Source organism: Chenopodium quinoa, unplaced genomic scaffold, assembly GCF_001683475.1.
Source record: "Chenopodium quinoa cultivar QQ74 unplaced genomic scaffold, ASM168347v1, whole genome shotgun sequence".
NCBI lineage: Eukaryota > Viridiplantae > Streptophyta > Magnoliopsida > Caryophyllales > Amaranthaceae > Chenopodium > Chenopodium quinoa.
This window is the reverse complement of record NW_018744268.1, coordinates 3,380,205-3,389,006: the sequence shown is the minus strand read 5'-3', so window position 1 is coordinate 3,389,006 and position 8,802 is coordinate 3,380,205.

Sequence of the window (8,802 nt, the reverse complement as noted above, 5' to 3'; positions counted from 1 at the left end):
AATGCGCCTGCTACTTTCTAACGAATGATTAATACGGTCTTCATTAATCAAATCGGAAGTAATGTAGAGGCATACATTGATGACATGATAGTCAAATCAAAACAACAAGCGGATCATCTCGCTGATCTCCGAGAAACATTTGCCACACTCAGGCGGCACAAGGTCATGCTAAACCCAAAGAAGTGTGTCTTTGGCGTTGAGTATGGGAAGTTTCTCGGATTTTTGATTGACAAAAGGGGAATAGAGGCCAACCCTGAGAAAATACAGGCGGTAATCGACATAAAGTCGCCCCGTACTGTGAAGGAAGTGCAAAAGTTAACAGGTTGCCTAGCGGCCTTGGGGAGATTCCTCAGTCGGTCAGGCGACAAGTGTCTCTACTTCTTCCAAGCAATCAAAAAGAAGACCAACTTTGAATGGGGGGATGATGTAGAGGCGGCCTTTCAAAAGCTGAAAACTCATCTGCACTCTTTGCCGAGGCTTGTTAGCCCTTTGCCCAAAGAGAAGCTCTTCATGTATTTAGCCGTCTCTGATCATGCCCTCAGTGTCGTTCTCTTAGCTGAAAGAGACGGCATGCAGCTCCTGGTGTATTTCATTAGCCATGTTCTGAGGAACGCAGAGCTTTGGTACCCCATGGTTGAAAAATTTGGCCTTGCCCTTTACATGGCCATCAAGAAGCTAAAACCCTACTTCTTAGCGCATGCGGTAGAGGTCTATACTGACCAACCGATCAAGCGGCCACTCACAACCTTGGAGTCTTCTTGACAAATGCTTAAATGGGCGATTGAAATGCAAGGATTAGAAATAACTTACAAACCAAGGAAGGAAATAAAGGGGCAAGCATACGCCGACTTTATTGTCAAAATGACAAGGCCGGTTGCACCGGACAATACTGACCATGTTTGGAAAGTGTATGTGGATGGGAGCTCCACTGCGAACGGCTGTGGTGCAGGGATTATCTGTCAATCTCCCGAGGGAGATAAGTACGAATATGCACTACGGTTCAAGTTCCAGGTCTCTAACAATGAGGCCGAGTATGAGGCCCTGCTAGCCGGCATTCGGTATTGCAAGGCGGCAAGGGTAAAGAAAATTGACGCCTGCTCTAATTCTCAACTAGTCGTACTCCAGGTCAATGGAATGTACGAGGCCACTCATCCGACCATGATAAAATATTTGCAGGCGGTCAAAAGTGAAGTTGGGACACTTGAGGAGTTCCATCTAACTCAAGTGCCTAGATCTTTAAATAATCAGGCGGATGCTCTGTCAAAACTAGCATCATCCGCCTCCTGTGAAACGCCTCAGTCGGTCTTCTGGGAAGTCATGGAAAAGAGAAGTAAATCTAATGAAGTCCCCATTGGAATTCTCAACCGAAGCTCTACTTGGATGGACAACATCCGGGCTTATCTTGCAAACGACACGCTCCCTGATTCACCCTAGGAGGCGGTTGTTCTGAAGAAGAAAGAGGCAAACTTAGAGTGAGACAAGGAGAGCTCTTCAATACTGGTTTCTTGAAACCCCTGTTGAAATGTGTTACCCTAGAGAAGGGTAAAGAGGTCCTCTAAGATTTGCATGTGGGTTTCTGCACCTCCCATATAGGAGACAGGTCCCTAGCTGCCAAGGCCAAGCGGCTCTATTTCTGGCCCACTCTGGAGTCGGATGCCATGGAATTGGTCAAAAATGTGACAAGTGCCAAAAGTTTGGCAAGCTCATCCATCGTCCGGCCACAGACCTAACGGTCATCCACAGCCCAATACCCTTTGCCAAATGGGGCATGAACATACTTGGGCCTTACACAGCAGCACCAGGCGAGAAGCGCTACATATTGGTAGTTGTGGATTACTTTAACAAGTGGATAGAGGCGGAGGCGGTCAAAAACATCAAGACAAAAGATGTCATTTCCTTCATCTGGAGGAATATTATCACTCGTTTCGGGATGCCCATGTTTATGGTTTTTGACAATGGTCCTCAATTTGAGACGCCTCAACTCAAGACTTGGCTGGGAGACCAAGGGGTCTCAAGCTTCTTTGCATCAGTCGGCCGGCCTCAAGCAAACGGCCAGGTCGAAGCCTTCAACAAGCTAATCTCAGACGGGATTAAAAAGAAAATTGAACGGGCTGGTGGACTTTGGGCGGATGAATTACCACACGTCCTCTAGTCCATCAGAACGACTGCTAAAAGGGCGACTGGAGAAACCCCATTCCTCATGGTGTATGGTGCATAAGCTATCCTGCCCATTGAACACTATGAACCTACTCTTCAAGTCATGGTTATATGACGAAGAAGTAAACTTGGAGGCCATGCGGCTGGCATTGGACTCACTTCCAGAGCGCAGGGGCAATGCTGCCTTGCGCCATGAGATTTACCATCTGAGAATGACACAGGCTTACAACAAAAGAGTACACAAGCGTCCTCTCAAAGTGGGGGACTTTGTGCTATGAAAAATGGAGGCAGTCGGTAGGGCGAATGAACAGGGAAAGCTAAACCCAAATTGGGAAGGCCCTTACCGAATATATGAGGAAGTAAGAGACGGCACCTACCGCCTGGAAGAACCAGACGGCAAGAAGCTGCCTAGAACTTGGAATGTAGACAACTTGAAAAAGTACTATTTCTAACGAATGTAAATACCTCAAATTTTGTCATTTCAAATTTTGCTAATGAAAATATGTCTTCGTTTCACAACTTTTCTTTTTATTAGTGTCGCCTGTACAAAATACAGACGGCCAATGTATTTGGAAAGCGTCTGTCCCAACAGCAGACGCCCCAATCTCTCTGAAGGAGCCGACTGCTTTAAAGCAGTCTTTCCTACGAAATTCTTTAAGTTTATGCTAACACTTAATGAATATTTGCATAATTCTTTAAAATGCCTAAGGCCAGATAAAATCATTTTGAGGCCAATGGCCGAATATTAAAAAAAATAGAGGCTGAATGGTCACAGTCTGCTCCAACATGAGTTAGATAACCGGCGACGTCCATTCGAGCGAATTTGTCGAGGAGAAGCATCTCGCATTTGGGCGGCACATTCCTCTAAAAATACATCAAGCGGCCCTACCGAATGCTAAGGCACCATTCGCAGTCGTTTGATTTAATCGAAAGTGAAATCTAAAAGGCCAGAGTTTTCTAACTGTTCTAGCGTAGTCGGAAAAGGGTCACGGTTTCATAAGTAGAGGCTATTGAGGAATTAAGCCGGATGCGCCTGTTTTTGCTCTTGGGCAAGACAGGCGGAAAATCTTAACTGATATACAAGTCAAGTTAACTTATGAGGCCTTTGGCCAGATACGCCTGTTTCTGCCTAAACGCAGGACAGGCGGACTATTAGTAACGAAGAAAACAAGCTAAAATACTTAGTAGATTAAAAAAGAGACATGTGGGTCAGATGTGCCTGTTCTTTGCTCTTGGGGCAAGACAGGGGGATCATTCTTCTTAACTAAAATTAAGACTAAGTTAAAACTTAGCACCTTATGTCGACGAGGCCTATGGCCGGATGCGCCTGCTTTTAGCTCTTGGGGCAAAACAGGCGAAGGTTTTCTTTTTTAGCAAATTTTCAAAGTCAAGAATTTTGTATTTCGTTTGTGCGAATGGCGGAATGAAAACAATTATTCATTAGCTCCGGTTGGCCGTCTGTCGCGTGGTTTGGGGAAATCACCATAGTGATTGATTGACTTAGAAACCACACATACTCTTCTAAGAATCAATAATTTCTAAGTCAATCAATCCACACAACCGAAGCCACTTGACATCCGTCCAGGGGCAAGAACATTCGCATGGTATACAGGTTATAATACTTAGCCAAAAAACATGCAATGAAAAAAATTTAAAGAACAACAATATGAATAACTTCAGCCAAATGGCCGAATGATTTCAAATTAAAAAGCCTAATCGCCACCAGACGACTAGGTAAAATTGTTTGCTGGAAAAGCCAGAGAAATGTTAATTTACCCAACCCCTCGGTCGGTAAAGATACACATATACTCGGCACGCAGGCCGGAAAGATAAATATATGGCCATTCGGCCGCAGAAAGATAGGTAAAGCTTAAAGATCAGGGGAGCTTCTCAGCATCGGCATCCGCATTTTCCTCTGGCACATGCTCTCTATGTTCTTCACCATCCTCCTGATCATCCTCCTCCTCGTCCCCAGACGAGCCGCTAGACGAGCTAGACACCCCCGAGGCACTCTTGACAGCCGCATCCTTCTCGGCCGCCTCTTGAGCCTCTCTAAGGAGACGGGCATTGAACCCGTTATTAGCCTTATCAAACTGGACCTTCCAGGTTTGATAATCGGCAGACGGCTGAGCAGCCGCCCAGGCCACACGCATGATGACTTCGTTGTCGTCCATCATTTGTTTGACCAGGGCTTGCTTCTCCTCCTCCATCAAGGACCTATACTTGGTCCGAAGTTGTTTCTCTTGGTTGCTCAGCCGACCTCTGAGTCTCTTGACCATCGCCTTTAGGGTAGTCGCTTTGGACTTCGCCTCCTTGAGGTTGTCCAGCTGCTCGTTAAGGCCCTTGACTTGGTCTTGGAGTTCCCTCACCCGCTGCTTAGCCGCGTCCAAGTTCTGCTGAACTTGTAGGTTGGCAGACGCTTGGGAATACAACATATCAATTGTCAGAATCTCATTTTGAGCAATCTCAAACTGAGCTTTGTCCAAAGTGGAGGCGGCCCGAGCATTCGCTGCCTTTACCTTCCTGGTCTTCTCGTTAAGGGGCCCTTTGAGACCACTAACGTGCAGCTAGCCTGCAAGCGCCCCGATCAAAGAAACATGTCTGTAACCATTCGAAAAAATATTTAAATAAGTTAAGTTGTAAGGAATTGTACCTCGCCAAGAAGTGCCAGAATGCCGTCCAGATCCAGGATGCCGACTTCTCTGATGGACGCCTTGTCCTCACGGTCAAGCCACCTGAGCATCCGCCTGGCCATCTGGAGGACAGTTGGCCTCGCTGGGGCATCTATCAAACAAATACATCTAAGTCAGAAACTGAGCATTGTACCCGTTATAAAGTGCATTGTCGAATGATCGGATAGCTTACCTCCCTCTCCCCCGGCAGCTTCGCTGCCGCCTGCTGTGCCGCCAGTAGTGGTTAGTGGCGTTTTGCCACTCTTCAACACTCGCTGAAGAGCGTCCAAATTTTATGGTGTTTTGGTGGGGGAAGAGGCGCCTGTCCCCTTCTTGGCAGGTTTGCTAGCGACGTGTTTCCTCCGACTCTAGGAGACGTCACCAGCCGCCTGCTTCCGCAGCTTAGGGTCCGGCTGAGAGGAAGGGGGGGCTTTGATGAAGCACCCTGAAAGAAAGTCCAAGTATGAGGTTCATAAACAAAGTATGAGAATACAATTCACTAAGGGAAGCCTTTGCAGACTCATTACCTTAGGAGTGCCGCCTGGCGGCTGCTCATCCATCTGTGTTATGTTTACGCGGTAGAAGGCGGCGGAGAGGGCTGGTTTCTTGTGGGCCGGAAGCTTTTCCATTGCTTTATCTGCAACAAGAAACCAAGTGTTAGCAAAGAAACAAATAATCAAAAGTAAGCAAAAATAATAAAATCATGCGGCCAGCTACCTCTCGGCATTTCAGTACTAAGCCCACAGGCGGCTTAGTACGTCCCGTCCGAGAGTCACTCGAATCGGGGAATATAACTCTTGGGGGTGACCTCCTTAACCCCCATCTCTTTGTTTGTCCGGACGACCACAGAAAAGAGGCCCTGGTCAAAGATCTCCTCTTGGGCCCGCCTGGGAACAGGCGGAAGAGCCTTTTTCCCAGCCAAGAGGAGAGGATATTGAGTCGAGCGGTTGTACCACCGGTTCCTTTGGGCGTCTGGGGAAGAGACTATATAAAACTTGGTCCGCCAGTCCTTCCATTTGTTCTTTTTCCCCAGCGTCATCATGTATTTGGTATGGATGGTCAGCGTAAACCGGCCAATACCACTTGGATCGGGCATTCTGCTTAGATAGTGCATATGAGCGAACGCCTTAAAGCTGGGATCCACCTCCAGTATCTCACAGGCGACAACGTAGCCCAAGATATTTACCCAAGAGTTGGGGACTAGTTGCCAGATACCCAGCTGGTATCCGTCCAAGATCCTCTCCACGGCCGGGTGGAGAGGAAAGCGAAGTCTTGCCTGGATGGCCGCCTCGTAGCAGGCGAAACACTAGTCACCATAAACAGCCATCTCAAGCCAGGTGACCGTGCCTTCACCATCCAGCTTAGACAGAAGAAACCCATGTCCCATGTCATGAGTAGAAAGAAATTTGGGAAGATCATCTGCCATGATCTTCCGCCTGCCTTCCGAAATGTGCAGATAATAAGGCGCACGTTCATGCCGCCTAGAAGCAGACGGCTCTGCCCAACCCTCTCCCTTCTCAACGGAGAGGGACTCTCTGGCAGCCTTTAAGTTGGAATGCGCCTCCTCCGAGCCAAGGGGGACGCAGTTGGAAGACGATGACGTCGTGTCATCAGAACTCTCATCAGAGCTGGGGGAGTGCCGACTGTTGCCAGTAGTGTCCTCCCCTAACTCATCATCCGGAACCGATCCACTCGGCCCGGGGTTCTCAAATTCCTCGTCGCACTCCTCCAAAAATGAGTCATTTGGAGTGCTGACGGTGCTAGGCGGGTCTCTGCTAACCTCAGAGACAAGCACCCTAATGGAGCCATCTGAATTGACAGTCTCACTGTCCGAATTATAAAAGCTACCATCCGCTCTATATCTCCTGGTCGTCTGCTTTATTCTGGCCATCGTGTCCTGCAGAGGCACAGACACTGTCGAATTTGGAGATGTACTTAAAGGAAAGTTCTCGAACGAGCATTCGACACTCCTAGTTTTAGATTCAGCCGTCCCCGGTGACCGGCTGATCGCTAAGCTAGGTCGTGCCGTGTGCGTTTGGGAAACCATTTCGATAAAAGAAAAATGCAAAAACTAAGTGAAAAAGGGATCAGGCGGTTACCTTAGAAGAAGGTAACGAGAGACGTCGGTCTTGGGCACTTGGTGAAGCAGGCGAACTAAAGGGGCCGGCTGTCGGATGCTCTGGAAAGTCAAAGTCCTTGAAAGTCAGAAGATTCAAGATTCCTTAAAGATTCACGTAAATGTGAATTCAAAAGGAAGTCAAACCCTTCTATTTATAGAAAGGGTAAACCCTAATTTTTCCCCCCAAAATGTAATTTGAAAATCCGGCCAATCGGATGATGACACCTGTCACAGGTGTTATGTGCAATGCACGTGACCCCTGTGAGGGGAAAATGATTTGGGTATTTTTATGCCCGCCAGGTGGCCCAATCAGAAGCCGCCACGTGTCATAGGTAAAGGTGCCGCCTAGACCATTGAGATGACGACACGTGGTAGACAGCCATCTCACCATTCTGGGGTAATTGATGACCCAGCATGGACCATTAAGAGGGTGACACGTGTCGCCCTAAGCAATGCCCAAATACCATGTGGGCTCAGTGACACATGTCACTCAGGCATTGTTTCTGGAATGGCGGCCTTCAAGGGCCCAAACCTTGAGGCGCCGCTTTTTAGAGTGACCTAATACCTAGGTCACCAGATCCTAGGGAGGGCAAACTTTTCCATGAGACCCTATAAGTAGAGACAATTCTCTCATTTATGACAGGATATACACGCAATACGAGACAACACGTCACTTTCACATTGATTACAAAGCTGTCGTTTTCAAGGAACAGACGACACTTTACCTGAGCTTAGAATCCGAGCAGATAACTTTATTTTCGCACGTTTTACTCTGAATACTTACTAACTTAATCTTCGGAGGCGGACCACTGACCATCCGGCGGTCCGTTTTCTTTGCAGGTAAAAGCGTCCTTTGTTGAATCCAGTCTCAGTGTTGTAACTCTCCCAAGGGAAAAAAACCCCCAAAACAAATAGGTAGACTCAATCCCTATAAAAAAAAAAGATAGACTCAATCCAATCTTGTGGCAACCAATGCTCCCACTTTACTTTTGAATTTACCAGGATACTCCCTTTATAATCTCCAGCTACAGGAAGACATTTGAATGTACCACAATTAAATAAATCATTGAATGGAATCAGTGTTCCACTCATGCCAAAGGAATCCAATAATTGATTTGGAAACTCTATACTTGAACTTCAAAGTAGGCATATAATTCGATCATGCATCATTTATGCATATCCGTGTGATTAACCGAGCATCACTACGCTCCTATAGCCCATGAAACTGCACTATCAAATCAATCTTGCATGCTAGTCCATTTATTGAAACCATTTATGTCTACTTTAATGATTTCGAACTAGGAACTTAAATAATATATGAATTAAGCTCCCATGTGGGGTTTTATGAACCAATTCATCAACCTAATGAGCCCCTCAATCCATAATTATTTTAAACATTTTATTTAATATAAAAACCATGATTAAATAAGATTAAAACTTTGTTTCAAATGATAAACATAATTCTACAAGTTAATGTATTACTTATGTGATCGATATGATTCAAAATTTATACACAACTTAAATTATATAACTTACGTCAATCTTATAACTTTAGTGTGACTCTCATACCTTGGCCATGGAAGGGGTTTAGTTAATACAATTCGTGAGATATTCTCATGAACATGAATTTTGAAACTTTTAAACTTTATAATAATCTTCATCACCATATACTAAAAATCTTCCTTCGTTCTTTCACTAAGAACTTTGGAATTTCTAATGGAAAATTTGTCAAGAATATTTATGAACTCTGCTCGGTCTTCCAAAAATAAACCGACTTTTTGATAATCCCAGAATAAAATGACCTTTAACATGTATCTGCCATAAATAGAATAAATAACCGGTAACCTATTTAAA